Consider the following 19402-nt stretch of genomic DNA (forward strand, 5'->3'; position numbering starts at 1 on the left):
TTGATTGTCAGGTGTTGGGTTGTCATTGTGAAAAATTCCCAAAACCACAGGAGATTTTGTAAGGTTTGTCCACCTTTAAATGAACTTCTAGTATGATGTAAAAAGTGATATTTGGAGACAATTTGCATTTGATTTTTTCATTATTGGTGGTTATAGAGCTTTTATTCAGCAGCTCTCCAGTTTCAGCAATCCGGTTGCTAGGATCCAAATTCCCCTAGCAACCATTCACGATTTCAATAAGAGACTGGAATATGAATATACAAGGGACTGAATAGAAAGATGAGCAATAACAATAAATGTGTAGCCTTACAGAGCATTTGTTTTTAGGTGGGGTCAGTGACCCCCATTGGAAAGCTGGAAAACCTCAGATGGCAAACAATTTAAAAATTATATATAAAAATAAATAAATAAAAGTCAATTGAAAAGTTGCTTAGAAATACCCATTCTATAATATACTAAAAAGTTAACTTAAAGGTGAACCAACCCCTTTAAAATCAATGGGCATTTTTAACAGCGACTCTTTTTCACAGTGACTTTTTATGCACAAAATACATTGAAGTGTAAGGGCAGTTTTTCACTGTGAATTTTCCGTCTACATTTTTTGTTGTAAAATCACCTGGTAAAATATTTCATTTATGACTACTGGCAAGGAATTGTGGTATAGCAGCCGATGCACTTGCCTCTATATTATAAGGAACCTTGGGTTTTTGTGGTCACCTTTAGGGCAAGGGCAGACAAAGCAACTAGTGGAGATTAGTCACCCAGCGAAAACCGCTTCTTCTTCGGGCGACTAATCTTCCCGAACTGCCTCCCCACTGGCTGGAATCTAAATCGCCGGTGGCAAGGAGCGCTTTTTTTACGAAGCCTTACGAGGAAGCGGCTTGTCGCTGGGCGACTAATCTCCACCAGTAGCTTTGTGTGCCCCTGCCCTTAATCCCTAAACCCCTTTCAGTTTGGTAGACAAAATCTTCCCAGTATAATAAAACATACTATTCTTGTGCCTTCCATCATCATCTGGCACATTGAGTTCAGCTAAATGTCACCATCTGCTGGTGAAAAGTGTTAGTACAGCCCTCCTGATATTTCATATATCACCTATTATCCACAGCAGACAAATGCTTCTCTCTGAAGCTTGACAGGCAACAATATAATATATATCTCTCCATTCATATAGCCACACACATATAGCGCTTTATTATAAATATACACACAGGTATAGGACCTGTTACTCAGAATTAGGGATGCACTGAATACAAGATTCGATTTGGGATTAGGCCTTTTTCCGCAGGATTCGTATTCATGTGCAAATTAGGGGCAGGGGGGAAATCGTGCGACATTTTGTCACAGAACAAGGAAGTAAAAAATGTTTTCCCCTTCCCACCCCTAATTTGCATATGCAAAGTAGGGGTGCATATGCAAATTAGGATTCGGTATTCAACCAAATCTTTCGCGAAGGATTCGGAGGTTTGGGCAAATCCAAAATAGTGGATTCGGTGCATCCCTACTCAGAATGATTGGGACCTAGGGCTTTCCATAATTTGGGACCTAGGGAGCTTTCCATAATTTGGATTTCAATACTAAAAAAAACATGTAAACATTATTAATCCCAATAGGCTGGTATTGCTTCCAATAAGGATTAATTATAGTTGGGATCAAGTATGGGGTTGCCACCTTTAAAAAAAAAAAAACTGGCAGGGGGCGGGCCAGTGACAGCTCGGTGGCGTCGGGGGGGGGGTTTGGTGATGTTGGAGGGGGGGGGGGCGTCAGGGGCAGGACTGATGATGTAGTGATCAGTGATTGGCATGTCATTCACTTCAATGTCCTGTCCGGATTTAATAATTTGGAAATTTGGTGACCCTAATCAAGTACAATTACGTCCATTCACCAGAGCAAAAATTTGCCTGGCGTTAGAGTATGAAGGAACGCTAGAGTCTATCTCCTTCGGTAGCGAAGTGACGCCCGCGCCCGTTAATAAATCGGCGAAGTAGCCAAATGACATCACACTGGCGACTCATCGACAACGTTATTCACTTCGCCCTTTAGTAAAGCTGCCCCAAGTTCGTGCCTGGAGGAGATCCGGAGAAAGGGCAGCATCACTTACAGTCGTACTGTATTCTCATCTATACAACTAGGGAAGGATTTCACGGTCTCTTCATATTGTCTTATGTCATTTTCTTTTTATATATTCTGTCATTTTCTTTTTATATATTCATTTACCTTTATAAATTCACTCCAGATCGGTCTAAATAAAGTTGTATTGCAGACGTAGCAGTGCCACGTCACACAGGATTTGACAAGGGTATAATATGGACGCCCGCCGAACCGCTCTCTCTCTCTAGGGCGCGCGCGGCACGCCTCCTGGGGATTTAAAGGCGCAGGCACACTGACGTCATACCTCAGCGCGCAAAAGCGCGAAATTCAAATAGTATTTAAAGCCCAGGGTTGCTGCTTGTAATTGCCCGTGATAGGATCTTGTTCCTGGTGCTTTGTTGCGATTCTGATTTCTGATTCTGGTTTTGACCCCTGCCTGGCTTTACAAATATCCTGCCTTTTATATCTGACCCTTGCCTGAATATCGACTATCCTTCTGCTGAACCCTTCTGTCTGATTGATTACCCGGTTTTGACCTTGGCCTGCCTGTTTACGATTGACTTCCGCCTGCCCCAACCCGGCCTGTACTGATTATGATTCTGTTTCCTGTTTTGTACCGTGACCCTCGGCCTAAAGACTCTGCTACCTACCGTGCCCCTCTGCTAGCCAGAACACCTCGCCTTGTACCCCTCGTTAAGTCCAGGTGGCACCCAAGTAAGCTGAGGGCTCCTCCCGAAGCCCAACGGTGGTCACACTACTGGTGAAGCCGAGACCAGGGTACTTAGCACCTGTTCCGGTATTGGGTGCCGGCCGTGACATTACCTTGGAGTTCCATGACCTGGCCTTCGGCCTCGTGTTTTTATATGGTCATGGAACTCCTCGGTAACTTATAATATCCTTATATTAAGAGGGGGTACTTTATTCACTATATATACTTATATTTGTCACTCGTAGAACAATCGTGGGTGCATTCTCCGTGTCATATCGATGTGTGGGGGATCAAGGGGATTTTCAATGTCTCCGCGCTGGTGAGTTGGAACCAAAGAATGGTGCGGGTATCCGAGAGCTTGTGCTGTTCCTCTTGCTTGTTCAGATTTATTTTCGATTAGTTTGCTGTTAGACCTTTTTGAACAACGGGGTTTCCGGATAACGAATCCTTTACCTGCATCCAAACATATAGCCTATATAACTATCCTTATAGGCAGTGAATCAGTGATGTGGGGGCCTGTCAGCCAATCGGTATCCAGCGTATGAAAGAGCATGTATAATACAGACTTGTATAGGGTAATATTATGTGCAGTTTCATTGGCAGTCCAATGATTGTGCCTATAATTCTATTCGCTGGCTCTCACGCGGTGACGTAAGAAAACTGCTATTCATCGGCAGACTTTTCAGCTCTGTAAACATGGCTGGGCAGCTTTGGGAAGGAGCGGCAAGTTTTAATATTTCTAATGATCCGTTGAGATCCCAGTAAAGCTTTGGCTGCAGCGAGACACGGCTCAACTACACAGCGACGCTCAGCCGACTTTGGTTTCCCACAAGCCTAAATCTCTCCTTCATTGACAGGAGCGCAGCAGAAGCACAGTGGGACGCACAAAAGAAAATAACATGGGAATTGAGTCTGTCTCCCGGGTGATAGCAAAGCAATGCATTGGGGAGGGAAAGAAAATGATATAGAATAAAGAGTAAAGTCGTAGGCAGCGGAGAAGCAACAGTCGGACTCTCGTATACCCGAGCTGCTCTCCAAGATCCCTCATTAATGGAGTCACAGCACTCTCTGGTGACCACACAGGGACTGACGGACGGGATACTCGTGCCTTTAATGCACATTATTAATCATTTATAGGTTTTCTTTCACTAAACAACAGAAAGAACATGAACGCTTGCCGAGATGGAGAGTGCAGGAGCCAAAGAGATCACGTGCCAGACTTTGATATTCCATGTAATCCATCCAAAATATACCAGCCAGAATTTATTCGTATTGGAATTTGATTCATTGTAAATGAACACGATGATGGAAAATCATAAGGTTTGAGACTAACAGCAGTTTCTATTTCTATTCGGGGGAGATTGTCGCCCCGCAGTGGAGGCCGGATAAGTCGCCAGGCGACTAAATCTCCCCGAATCTGCCCGTGTGCCCCTTCCCTAAAGCAGATCATTCATTTGCATATCTGAAATATAAAGGAGTTACATGATAAATTGGACAACGCATTTACCCTGGTCCTGTAACCAATAGCAACCAATTATCAGAACTGCATTTAGCTAGTAAAAGGCAACTGCTTGTTGGTTGCTATGGGTTACTGGACTGGGGGATACTATTTGTATTAGAATAGTACAGGGACTTTGCAGAAATATAAATTAAGCAGCTCATTTGTTTAACATAACACAGAAATCTTCACCAAACAAAATGACATAACAGATAACTGAATATAAAACAGGATGGATATTTAATACGGAAATGACAAGAAAATACAGAGAAAGAGGGACTGGCTCTTATATTTCAAGTATTTGAAAGCACAGAAATGAAATGAGACATAAATAGATATCAAAAATGTTCAAGAATCTCCCTATCCCCCCCCACAGTAATGTAAGCCCTGTAGCACAATTAATTATAGTTCATCAACATCGTATTATGTACTGGAAGCAGCGGAGCATTCACAGAACAATGCATTTTTATATCATGCGGAAAAGATGGTGCGTGTGACTTTGGGAGGCACATTTATCAAGGGTCGAATTTTGAGCTCCCTTAAAGGGATACTGTCATGGGTAAAAAAAAAAAATTTTTTCAAATTGAATCAGTTAATAGTGTTGCTCCAGCAGAATTCTGCACTGAAATCCATTTCTCAAAAGAGCAAACAGATTTTTTTATATTCAATTTTGAAATCTGACATGGGGCTAGACATTTTGTCAATTTCCCAGCTGCCCCTGGTCATGTGACTTGTGCTCTGATAAACTTCAATCACTCTTTACTGCTGTACTGCAAGTTGGAGTGATATCACCCCTCCCTTTCCCCCCAGCAGCCAAACAACAGAACAATGGGAAGGTAACCAGATAGCAGCTCCCTAACACAAGATAACAGCTGCCTGGTAGATCTAAGAACAACACTCAATAGTAAAATCCAGGTCCCACTGAGACACATTCAGTTACATTGAGTAGGAGAAACAACAGCCTGCCAGAAAGCAGTTCCATCCTAAAGTGCTGGCTCTTTCTGAAATCACATGACCAGGCAAAATGACCTGAGATGTACCTACACACCAATATTACAACTAAATACACTTGTTGGTTCAGGAATGACATTTTATAATGTAGAGTGAATTATTTGAAGTGTAAACAGTGTCATTTAGAAATAAAAACGACATCATAAAAATCATGACAGAATCCTTTTAACGGACCAGCAAAGAGCCCTACTCAGCTATGCCCTCATACTTCACCATCTAATTCAATGAATAAATAAATAAAATTAACACCTACAATAATGTAGGGCAAGAGTGTTTTTACCCATACAGAATACACAATTTTTGATGTGCAGAGCAAAATACATCATGGAGCAGATTTATTAAGGGTCGAAGTGAAAATTCAAATCTGAAATTTAGATTTTTTTTTGGTCAGAACTCTCAAATTCAAATTGTGAATTATCCAAACTGGATTCGAGTTTTAATTCAAAAGAACTCAAATTCGACTCTTCGCCACGAAAAACCTGCCGAATTACTGTAAAAGTCAATGGGAGAGGTCCATGGATCAATTTGGTAATGTTTACAGCCTTCCTGTGTTTTTTAAATACAATTTGAGTTTTCGTGTTGTTTCAATTCGTCGAAAAATAGTTGAAAAATAAAAAAAGAATCAATTTTAATAATGCATTTCAATAAGATGAATTTCCAATTTATGGGAGTTTTAAAAAACTCACATGAACTTGAAATTTGACCCTTGATAAATGTGCCTCTAGATGTTAATGTATTCCAAGCACTTTCATTGAGCCTGTATTTCTAAAAGAAGAAAAGTCGATTGCAAAAGTTAAAAAAATATATTGTATTGAAAAGTTAATGGTCAATAGATTTAGGGTTCAATGCACTCACTCAACGTTTTACACACTTCCTTGTCGGTGATATCTTTGGATTATCATTGGATTATCATGTGACTCAACATGAGAGTTAACCGAAAATGGAGAAAAAAAAGAAGAACTACAGTTCGATGCGATGATACCTCCATACTTTTATTGGTGTGGAGTTTTATTGCATACCTCCCAACTGCCTGTTTTCAGAGGGTCGGTCCCTCTTTTGACAGCTCAACCCGCAGTCCCTTGTTTGTACCGGAAAGTTCAGATTTTCTCTGCACTGAACAGCCAGAAAAAGAAACAAAGTTTCTAACTTAATTGGCTTTTGGCAGAGAGTCCAGAACAGCCACAGCTGCAGATAAGATACTTTTGAGATAAGCAAATAACTAATTGTAACAATATAAGATAACAGGTCCCATGGGGGAAGTTAGACTCACAGCTTAAAGGGCAATTCATCTTCATTAGCAAAACTGTAATAAACTTTCATAACCTGTCACATTTTGTAAAATGAATATGGTAATTAGGGGGTGTGACCACAAAAATGGGCATGGTCAAATAATATTTTTTTTTGTCCCTCCAAAAATATACCAAAATGTTGGGAGGTATGTTTTATTGGTCCACACTGGGTACACTGCATCAAACTGTATGAGTGCATCTTTTTTTTTTTTTTTGGAAATGGTCCAGCATTCCTTTCTATAAATTAAATATATACATTTATTCCATCAAATTACAAGTGCATGACCACATGTGAAAAGGATTGCGGCACTCACAGGGTTTTAGTGAAAAAACAAAAAAAAATGTTTATTATTAAGCCTCAACGTTTTGATCCCCCACAGGGATCTTCGTTTGTTTTTGCTCCTGACGAAGATCCCTGTGGGGGACCGAAACGTTGAGGCTTAATAATAAAACATTTTTTTGTTTTTTCACTAAAACCCTGTGAGTGCCGCAATCCTTTTTCACTGCTTATTTCCCTTGCTGGCACCCAGGTATTAATTTTGTCTACGGAGTGCACTATTCCTTTGGTTATTTATATATATATATATATATATATATAAATAAACATATATATATATATATATATATATATATATATATATATATAAAATACACAAAAGCCATGAATATCCTGTAAATTATATCCTTATAAACGGTGAGTTCTGATGTCATCAGTTATAAACGGTGAGTTCTGATGTCATTTCTGTCACATGACTCACTGAAACTTGTGTATTATAATACGGAGTTTCATGACCTGTATAAAATGGACATGAAACTCCTCGGTAACATATAATATCCTTATATTTTATAAGAGGGGGTACTTTATTCATTATATACACACAAACACAAGATAGGCCGGCTATAAAAATATAGAAATGACCTTCAGCAGTAGTCATAGTAGAAAAATCAGAAAGGAATTGCATCTGTTATTGGTTGGCAAAGATACTTGGAGAGAAAATGAAAGTTCAGGCTGAAAGATTGAGATGTGTAGTTAAAATAACAGTGACCTTTAGCTGCACACTGTGAGAGTTTATGAAGAATTGATGTTTCCTCAGGTCCCAAGTGCCACAAATGAACTAATGTGAATGAGCGCAGTCTCACACGCACCCGCTGTAGAACAGAGACGCTCCATGATATGTGTGAGTGTCTCGCAAGCCTCACACGGGGCACTCTCTGGAGATTAAACTCATAACTAAACCAACCTTGAATGCCAGCGATGCGTTTTCTCTTCACAGAACCACGATTCTTCAGTCTGTCACTGCAAGGACCACAGAGGCAGCTCCAGAGTTGTCGGCTCTAATTTCCCAAACCAGCCAAAGTCGGCTACAAAACCAGCCCAAAACTAGCCAAGAGGCACTTCAAAAGTAGCCCAAAAATAGCACAATATGTGCGGTGAAAAAAAAAGTAAAAAAATAAATGAATATATGTGAAAATTCTCCTTTTTCAAATTTGAATGGGACAGGGGAGTAACTACAGAGGGGGTCCAGGAGGTATAGGGGTCTCTAATTCATATACAATTTCATAAAATATTGGTAAAACAGGTCAACCTCTAGACATTTTGGTGACCAGCAGATTTTTGTTCCAAAATCGTCTGGAATTGAGGAAAGTGTAAGAAACCTACCCTGGTGGTCTAGTGGGCAGCGGGGTCCACGCCCGCTGCACCGCTCCTGTCCTTCCTTTGCCGGCGCCATCTTGGATTCCTAGGGCGCGCGCGGCACGCCTGCACGTTTCTTAAAGGCGCAGGCGCGCTGGCGTGATTTAAGCCCCATTCAGACCTGTAGCCAGTGCCCGTTATAGGATCATATCCTGTGGTTTCCTGAGCCTTGTGCTACCTGTTCCTGAATTAGCTATCCTGACTGCTATTCCGTGTTTGCCCCAGCCTGTTCCTGACTATTCTGACCTCTGTATCCTGATCCTGGCTGTTTATTTTCTACCGAGCCTGCCTGATCCTGTTTGTCTGATTACCCGGTTTTGACCCTTTGCCTGCCTAACGACAACTCCTTCTGCCTGATCCAGTCTGTCTGATTACCTGGTTTTGACCCCTTGCCTGCCTGTCCTGATCCGGTCTGTCCTGTTTCCGTTTCCACCAGACGTTTTGTCCTTGACCTTCTGCCCAAAAACTCTTGCAATCCGGTTGTGCCCCTTTGCCAGCCAGAACACCTCGCCTTGTACCCCTCGTTAAGTCCAGGTGGCACCCAATTAAGCTGAGGGCTCCTCCCAAAGCCAAAAGGTGGTCACACTACTGGTGAAGCCGAGCCGAGACCAGGGTCCTTGGCACTTGTTCTGGTATTGGGTGCCGGCCGTGACAGAAAGTCACTGGAAAATGTGAGAATGCTTAAGAATGACAGGAGACTGGGGTACAGAGCCCAAAATCTGGTAACTCCCGACTTCTACACAAGTCAGTCCCATTGCATGCTGGGTATTGTAGTCTTACATTAAACTTGGCAAATTGTTAAACAAAAACTACATAGACAATATCCAAGATGGATCGCTGTATACCTCAAAAACCACAGATTACTGAGGGAAAAAAACAGAAAATACAAATAATGTAGTGTAGTATTTTTTTTTTAAAAAAAAAATTGTGACACCCTTGGTGCTTATTATATATTTAATTTGTGCTTAGTCAACTAAAAGATATCCTCCATAAGTGAAAAAACAGCATCCAATAAACATATGGTGATTTTAGTAAGTGAATAAAAAAAATTACATTTTTTTTTAAAAAAAAATGGAAAAGGAAAATTACAAAAATTAAAAAAAAAGAGAAAAAGTGACAAAATAAGATCCCCACTTCACAGTGCTGCCGAAAGCTTGTATTGTAGTTTAGTGAAAACCAGAACTTAAAACCGTGCTATTCCCGGTGGTATATTATACTCACAAGACATGAGTTAATGCAGGCGTTGGATATATTCGATGAATTGCTCCGCTCCCGATCTTCTTTGTTTTCCTTGCTTGGGCATAAAAAAAAGTTACATGTGAAGAAGCGCTTTTACAACTTTAATAAATATTTAAAATGCACTCACAGACGTTATTGGTAAGACCTTGTATAAAATCTGCAGAAAAGTCTCTATTTGCTGCTCCCGATTTCTCAGCGTCTTTTACCGTCCAATGCGCATCTTTGTAAGACGCTTGCGCAGCTCCCAAAATTGGTAGTCCTCGCTAACGCGTTTTGCCGACTGGCTCTAGGAAGAAGGGGCATCACAATTTTTTTTTAAAATACTACACTATATTACTTGTATTTTCTGTTTTTCCCCCTCAATAAGAGGAGTTTGTGGATAACCTTAAAGGGATACAGTCATGGGAAAAAAATTTTTTTTCAAAACGCATCAGTTAATAGTGCTGCTCCAGCAGAATTCTGCACTGAAATCCATTTCTCAAAAGAGCAAACTGATTTTTTTTATGTTCAATTTTGAAATCTGACATGGGGCTAGACATTTTGTCAATTTCCCAGCTGCCCCAGTCATGTGACTTGTGCCTGCACTTCAGGAGAGAAATGCTTTCTGGCAAGCTGCTGTTTTTCCTTCTCAATGTAACTGAATGTGTCTCAGTGGGACATGGGATTTTACTATTGAGTGCTGTTCTTAGATCTACCAGGCAGCTGTTATCTTGTTTTAGGGAGCTGTTATCTGATTACCTTCCCATTGTTCTTTTGTTTGGCTGCTGGGGGGGAAAAGGGAGGGGGTGATATCACTCCAACTTGCAGTACAGCAGTAAAGAGTGATTGAAGTTTATCAGAGCACAAGTCACATGACTTGGGGCAGCTGAGAAATTGACAATATGTCTAGCCCCATGTCAGATTTCAAAATTGAATATAAAAAAAATCTGTTTGCTCTTTTGAGAAATGGATTTCAGTGCAGAATTCTGCTGGAGCAGCACTATTAACTGATTCATTTTGAAAAAAAAATGTTTTCCCATGACAGTATCCCTTTAACGCCTTTGTAAAAGATTTATTTTATATATGAATATCTGTGTATAAAATGTGAAATGTAAATTGCATACAGTGTGTACAAGTCGATGAGGAAACAGGAGAAAATGTTATAATCATGTTGAGCTAATTCGGTCCCCATGGTTAGACTGTATCTTCAATGCCAAAATAAAAAACAAAAATAGGAATTCTTGCAAGGAATAGAAAAAAAAGTTTATTAAAATGATTTATGTACAACAACAAATGCACCTATACAATAAACTAGTAAACTATAAAGAGATTTCCAGTAAAACAATATAAGCCTCAGTGGGGCAGAACACTACTATATCATTGGCTGTTGGAAACTAATGTGTATACATTATAACGATCTACCGTTCACTACACTGAACCCAAGAACATCACTAAAGGTACAAAAATGATTCATTGCTTCATTATGGAATTCCCCTGTGCCCGCACGTAGCCTTTTGCATTTATTCAAACAAAATGGATTTTCCCAAAAGTCATACATAATTCACTTAACAAATTCAGAGAAGATTAGGGGGTGACTATTCCCACTAGTGATCATTATACCTCTCCTCACATTCTCTCATTCTCTTCTGATGGTGAGACTAGAGGGATGCGCTTGGAAGGGGCACTGACAGCTGGGAGTGTTACACAGGGACTCATACAAACCATGGAACTATGGGAGATTACAGTAATTAAAAGAACGTTAAACTGACAGGTTTATAGAACAAGTTTCTCTTGCAGGGCTTTGCATCATATTTGCAGGGTATTCCCGTGCCTCCAGCTCAAAAGATTTTGTTCATTACATAGTAGGAAACTTTTTACCATTTTAAATATATATATATATATATATATATATATATATATATATATACCTCCTTGCTCTGGTAACTCAGGCGTTGACACTGAATTAGATTGCTTATTGGCATGGAAACTTGCCCTAGTATCTCGGGAGTTGACATTGAATTTGGATGCTCATTGGCATAGCACCTTGCCCCAACATCTCAAGAGTTGACACTAAATTGGGTGCTCATTGGCACAAGACTATGAACTGTTATCGCAGAAGTTGACATTGAACTGGGATGCTCAATGGCATAGAACCTTACCCCAGTATCTCAAGTGTTGACACTGAATTTGGTGCTCATTGGCACAAGACTATGCCCTAGTATCTCAGGAGTTGACATTGAACTGGGATGCGCCTTGGCATATCACCTTGCCCCAGTATCTCAGGAGTTGACATTGAACTGGAATGCTCATCGGCATAGCACCTTCCCCAGTATCTCAGGAGTTGACATTGAACTGGGATGCTCATCGGCATAGCACCTTGCCCCAGTATCTCAGGAGTTGACATTGAACTGGGTTGCTCATCGGCTTAGCACCTTGCCCCAGTATCTCAGGAGTTGACTTTGAACTGGGATGCTCATCGGCATAGCACCTTCCCCAGTATCTCAGGAGTTGACATTGAACTGGGATGCTCATCGGCATAGCACCTTGCCCCAGTATCTCAGGAGTTGACATTGAACTGGGATGCTCATCGGCATAGCACCTTCCCCAGTATCTCAGGAGTTGACATTGAACTGGGATGCTCATCGGCATAGCACCTTCCCCAGTATCTCAGGAGTTGACATTGAACTGGGTTGCTCATCGGCTTAGCACCTTGCCCCAGTATCTCAGGAGTTGACTTTGAACTGGGATGCTCATCGGCATAGCACCTTCCCCAGTATCTCAGGAGTTGACACTGAATTGGGTCGCTCATCGGCTTAGCATTTTGCCCCAGTATCTCAGGAGATTACATTGAATTTCGATGCTCCTTGGCATAGCTCCTACCTCCGGTATTTTGGGAGTTGATTCCAGGCCTTGGAACAAGGCAAAGTGCTCACCAATAAATACTAAGCCATACCTCCCAAGCCCAATGTCATATACTGTGAAAAGGTAATTTGAGTATGACAAACCACAAAAAAAATTCTACGTAAAGAAAGATATTTGAATATTAACCAAATTTCCCTTATATATAACTTACAAATGTTCAGTGGTTTCAGTTATTTGTAAATGGAACTAATACTGAAAGCTGTCTGTCTGGCCTTTTATATCTTTCACTCCGGTGGCTCGACTTTCGAAACAATGTAGCAGAAGCCAGCTGACTTCTACATCCTTTCATGAGACAGAACCAGCAGTGCAGAAAGGGACAAATACAGCCCTCAACAGCAGGTACATTAACAAAGAACTTTAAAACCATTTAGACTGTAAGCTCTATGGGGCAGGGACCTCCACCCTTTTGTTTCCTTGACAATAAACACTTGTAACTCAAGTATTTTACTTTATATTTATGTGTATTGAATTTTTGTACTTATTATTGCAATAATCCCTGTTTCTTCTACAGGTGTGGGACCTGGGGTTTTAGCAGAAAATTGATATTTCCATATTTTCTTCATACCTTAAGTCTACGAGAAAATCATATAAACATTAAATAAATCCAATAGGCTGATTTTGTCTCCAATAAGGATTAATTATATCTTAGTTGGGATCAAGTACAAGCTACTGTTTTATTATTACACAGAAAAAGGAAATCATTATAAAAAAAATTATTATTTGATTACGATCGAGTCTATGGGAGAAGGCCTTTCCGTAATTCGAAACTTTAGGTTTCCGGATAACGGATCCCATACCTGTACTGATTTATTGTTCTGCTGTACATTGCTTTGCCCTTGAGGAGCACTATATAAATAAAAATTACACACACACAAAACTACTGAACTTTGGTTATGAATTATATCAAATTAGGTGAAAATCCATTTTACTCGACAAAAATAAAAATGAACTTAGAAGCACGAGAGGATTTTTTTTATCCATGTGAAATGCAAATATTGTTCTTCAATTACAGCTAATCCCTCCATTGTTTCTGAGCCTGGCAGAGCATGAAGGTGTTATTCGCTGTCACCATTTCACTCGGCTGGTTAGTTACAGCCATTGTTTCCAATAACAAAGCATATCTGTCCCGTTGCTCTTACAAAAGAAGGAAAATATTTCAAAGCTTCCCCTTGTGCGACCATCTCAATTTTACGTAGAGTTACCTACTGTGCCTTCTCAGCCATCCCTCAATGCAACAACTTTTTCTCCCTCTCTCGAAAGAAGAAGATCAACAACGTAAAATAAAGTAATTGTGGACTTTATGGGGCAGATTTATCAAGTAAAAAAAAAAAATCGAATTTCGAATATTTGTATACTTCAACAAAGGAATAGTCCAAATTCGATCCGACTTTGAAAATTCGAATATGGCAATTTATCATGTACTGTCTCTTTAAAACTTCAACTTTGCCTTCTAAAACCTGCCGAATTACTGTTTAAGCCTATAGGGGACCTCCTAGAACCTACGAGGAGTCAATTGGTGGACTTTGAAAAATCAAAGTTTTTTTTTTGAAAATACTTTGAAACGAATTCGATTCATACGATTGAATACAGCCTATTCACCCGCAAAAAAAAACTTAGGGGCAGATTTAATAAGCTCGAGGGAATAGTTCAAATGCAAAAATATTAGAATTTCAAAGTATTTTTTTGGGGACTTCAACCATCGAATTGGCCAAATTCAATCAAATTCGATCAAATCGAATGATTTGAACGATTCGAAGTAAAAATCGGTCGACTATTCGACCATTCGATAATTGAATTACTTTGACTTCATACTTCGCCACATTAAAGCTACCGAAGTGCAATGGGGACCCTGCAGAGCACTTTTCTACGTTTTTTTTTTATTGAATAAAAATCATTAGATCGATCGCTTAAAATCTTTGAATCGTTTGATCTTTATTCGATCGTTGGATCGAACCTTTTGCGCTAAAATCCTTCGAATTCGATATTCAAAGGATTTTACTTCGAGGGTCAAATTTGAGGGTTTTTTAACTCTCAAAATTCGACCCTTGATAAATCTGCCCCTTAGATTTTTTAATAAATTTCGGTTGGTCTCTTTTTTATTAGACTTTCTAAGTTATGGGAATTAAAAAAAAACTCCCATTACTTCGAAATTTGATCCTTGATAAATCTGCCCCTAAGAGTTGATTTGCAAAGTACTTTAAAAAAGAAACTTACAAAGACTCCACGTTGTGCGTAAACTGTCTCGGTGCAATTATGCATATTCCCGTTGCCAGGCAACAGTGACAGTTTTAATCAGTTTTGTTTAAGGTGCGTCTGAAGCCAAGATTTAGACTGACAATTTTTCGATTGTGCAGACACTCAAGGGCTGCTTTCTCGGTGTTAAACAGCAAACCGACGTCGTGGAAAATAAAATTTGCAGGAAAAAAAAAAACTAAAAGGAAATTGGGTCCCTCCTTATTTTGATTTTCAAGGGAGGGCAAGGTTAAATAAGGGTGAGCTGTTGCAGAAAATCGCTTTCTTATTTTATTGTACAATTTCATTATAATTCACTTTGAACTTCTAAATACACAATGTACAATGTATAGCAACAATAAGGGTTTTTAAAGGAGAACAAACTCTAAAAATGAATGTGGCTAAAAATGTCCTATTTTCTATAGTGAACTTATTGCACGAGGCTAAAGTTTGAGCTTGTCAATAGCAGCAATGATCCAGGACTTCAAACTTGTCACAGGGGGTCACCATCTTGGAAAGTGTCTGTGACACTCACATGCTCAGTGGGCTCTGATTGGCTGTTGAGAAGCTAAGCTTAGGGCTCGTCACTAATTATCCAGCAGAAAATGAGCTTCCCTGGCTGTAATATAAGCTGATGCTACAGGTTTGCTGATTATTCAATTCTGATGCTAATTGCACTGGTTTCTGTGCTGCCATGTAGTAATTATGTGTATTAATTACTAATCAGCCTTATATTGTGACATTTCTATTCTATGAGTACTGTATATTGTGAGTGGCTCCCTAAGCTCAGTAAGTGACAGTAGCACAGAGCATGTGCATAGTGGATTCGGTGTATCCCTATTTTTCAATGGCTTGTGCAAGTTTGGAAGGTGGAGGGGGGGGGGGCAGGTACACCACCTGTACTGGGACCCCACCTCAGCTAGTTACGCCACTGGCTACAAGGTTCTCCACATTGGTACTCTTGGGGGGTCATAACTTGACCAATGGTGGTTGGCAGCATACACTATGGGTGACAGTCCTTTCAAACACAGGTCTCTGAACAGGGAGGGAAGACAAGGGCTCAGCCAGGATTTTTATCCCTGATTCTTATTTTATAATGCAAGTGGTGATGGTCACTTCAACATTCTGTTGTCCCATGACCAAGCCATACATTGATTAACAGATAATTTCACATGCAATTAAACAGTATTAAATCCAATAGGGCACATAAATGCATCCAGTAAACCTCGCTTACCTTTACTAAACCTAAACCATTCAATTCTACAGAGATGTTCCTTTGGTAAATAGTTTTTATATTTTTGTATGTTTTTAAATAGCTGTATACAGGTATGGGATCCATTATTCCTAAACCCGTTAGGCAGAAAGCTCCGAATTACGGCATGGTCGTCTCTCCCATAGACTCCATTTTATCCAAATAATCCAAATGTTTAAAAATAATTTCCTTTTTCTGTGTAATAATAAAACAGTAACTTGTACTTGATCCCAACTAAGATATAATTAATCCTTATTGGAAGCAAAACCAGCCTATTGGGTTTATTTAATGTTTATATGATTTTCTAGTAGACTTAAGGTATGAAGATCAAAATTACAGAAAGATCCGTTATTCAGAATATCCCAGGTCCCAGGCATTCTGGATAACAGGTCCCATACCTGTAGAAGAAACAGGGGTCTTTGCAATAATAAGTACAAATAAGTACAAAAATACAATTTATATAAATAAATTTCCCTCTAAAAGCCTTGCCGCCAGCTAGAATTTAAACTGCCGGCGGATTGGCACTAGGATCGCTTCGTTTTCCGAAGTCGTCCGAAGTGAAAACGAATCGCTCCGAGTGCCATTCTGTCGCCAACAACTCTTTTTACACACCTGTGATAGGTAAAGCCTAAGGGGCAAATTCACTAACCTCTGAAAATTCGTCAGCCACGGCTTCGCTCACATCGCAACACTTCGCCAGGCAAAAATTCAACAGGACAACGCTAATTCGCTAAAATGCGAAGTTGCGTCTGGGGCGCCGAGCGATGATGAATTTTTGAAAAGTTGCCAGCGCTTTTTGGGACCTAATTTTTTGGAGGAACTCCTGTCTACTCAGTAACGTTCAGTAAAATCCGCATCTTAGTGAATTTGCGTAGTTACGTCCATTCGCCAGAGCGAAAATGTACCTGGCGTTAGAGTGTGAAGCAGCGCTTCAGTCTATTTCCTTCACTAGCGAATTTACGCCAGTGCCCGTTAGTAAATCGGCAGAGTACCGAAATGACCTAACGCTGGCAAATTTTTGGCAGCTTTAGTAAGTTCGCCCTTTAGTGAATTTTCCCGTAAGAGTTGCTTAATACTTTCCTGAAGGAAAGACCATAGAAAAGGACAGGGAGCCGTGAGGATTTTGCATCTCCGGGATTGGTCATTCCTCATTCTGGGCTCTTATCAGACCAACTGTATTTGTTCGGTTTTTCCGTCTATGGCTGACAGCAGCTGTCTCTGCATCCTCCGGTCGTTATTCCTGTCATTGTTAATTTACAATGGCTGTAAACTAATTATTCAGATAATCTTCCCAAACAGCTGCCTCTGCACTGATCCAGGTACATACGCCATTAAAAACCATATGAAGGACATTAGCACAGACGCCTGCCCCATTATTTATTGTTTGTCTTGTTACCTTATACAGGGGACGCCGCGCTGGATTGGAGAGTATTCGGATACCAAAAGCTGCTGCCAGGCAAAACACATGCGAGACAGACAGATTTTCACAATTACATACCGTTCAATTTGTCAACTTGTATTTGAGGTCCATGAATAATTTCATTGAGTGCTATACAGTGAATATTGTACCCACGATTGTAAAATACAAGTATATATATATATATCATTATATTATAAGTCACTGAGGAGAAGTGATGGATGAATTTCACCCTTTCGCTTCGCCGGAAAATGCATGAATTTCCCAGAAAATTTGCAAAACTCGAATTTTGTCACCCGCGTTAAATCGCCGGCGTTAAAGTCAATGGGAGTCCGAATAGTGTTGACGAAAGCGACATTTCTGACAAGCATTACATTTTTATTTTATACCACGGGAGTTTTGCAAATTTATTCGCCGGAGATGAAACACAGAAATTCAATGCGAAACCGCGCCAGGTGAATTTATTCGCCCATCACTACTGAAGAGTTCCACAACCCTATAAAGGTACAAGTCCAAGCGCTTTTATACAGGTCATAGAGCTCCAAGGTGACTTCTAATATCCTCATATTCTACAACAGGGGGTACATTATTTATTATAATACACAAGTTTCAGTGAGTCATGTGACAGAAATGACATCACTAAACTGAGATTATAACTGATGACATCACTGAGCACCATGTATAGGTATATCATAGCTTTTACTTGATCCCAACTAAGATATAATTGATCCTTATTGGAAGCAAAACCTGCCTATTGGCTTTATTTAATGTTTAAATTATTTTCTTGTTGGCTTAAGGTATGAAGATCCAAATTATGGAAAGATCCGTTATCCGGAAAGCCCCAGTACCCGAGCATTCTGGATAACAGGTCCCATACCTGTATTAGAAATCAGACTGCCTCTATATCATTATAATGCTCCTTTGTGACTTCTGAATGTCCCTCTATTACAGCTGAGCTCTACATAAAGCCTTAGATTATAATACTGAGCCAATGGTTATCACTTACATATTAAGCTGCTCTCTGCTACTCCCGTCAGTCTATTAACCTTTTGCTCTTCCTGATCCACAAATGTTCTAATACTCAGGCCCATGATTGACAGAAATAGCTGGAAATATTCATTACAAAAATGGCATCTGTAGAAAAAGTCCCAGAGTAGCGACAGATCTTTTTAGCATCATGCAACATCCTATTAATAGTCTACGAACACTGCATTGTGCAGGTATAGGACCTGTTATCCAGAATGCTCGGGACCTGGGGTTTTCTGGATAAAGGATCTTTCTGTGATTTGGATCTTCATACCTTAAGGGGCCCATTCACTAAGTTCGAGTGAAGGAATAGAGGAAAAAAAACTTGAATTTCGAAGTGTTTTTTTTTTTTTGGCTACTTCGACCATCGACTACGACTTTGAATCGAACTAAAAATCGTTTGACTATTCGACCATTCGATAGTCGAAGTACTGTCTCTTTAAGAAAAAACTTCAACCCCCTAGTTCGCCACCTAAAAGCTACCGAAGTCAATGTTAGCCTATGGGGAAGGTCCCCGTAGGCTTTCCAAGTTTTTTCAATGGATTAAAATCCTTTGAATCATTCGATTCGAAGGATTTAATTATTCGAACGAATTCCGCAAAATCCTTCGACTTGGATATTCGAAGTCAAAGGATTTTAATTCACCAGTCGAATATCGAGGGTTAATTAACCTGCGATATTCGACCCTTAATACATTTGCCCCCTAGTCTACTAGAAAATCATATAAACATGAAATAAACCCAATAGGCTGGTTTTGCTCCCAATAAGGATTAATTATATCTTAGTTTGGATCAAGTACAAGAGACTGTTTTATTATTACAGAGAAAAAGGAAATTATTTTTAAAAATTTGGATTATTTAGATAAAACGGAGTCTATGGGAGACTTTCTGGATAACAGGTTCCATTCCCGTACATTCAAAATGAAACAAGACAAGAAATTAAAAGGCCACACACAAAGATTAAACATTATTTCTGGAAGGAGCGATTCTTTCGATTACTTATTTTAAAAAAAAAGTCGGAAACCTAAAAACCAAGACTGAAATA

The 19402-nt window shown here is 39.8% G+C and overlaps 1 protein-coding gene across 1 annotated transcript in view; it reads right to left on the reverse strand.

Annotated features, from left to right (window-relative positions):
* LOC108717374 (ADP-ribose glycohydrolase MACROD2) overlaps nucleotides 1–19402 on the reverse strand; it is a 1335613-nt gene that overhangs the window by 1251715 nt on the left and 64496 nt on the right. The window lies entirely within an intron of this gene.

The sequence above is a fragment of the Xenopus laevis genome, chromosome 5S (genome assembly GCF_017654675.1).
Source record: "Xenopus laevis strain J_2021 chromosome 5S, Xenopus_laevis_v10.1, whole genome shotgun sequence".
In the NCBI taxonomy this organism is placed as follows: Eukaryota; Metazoa; Chordata; class Amphibia; order Anura; family Pipidae; genus Xenopus; species Xenopus laevis.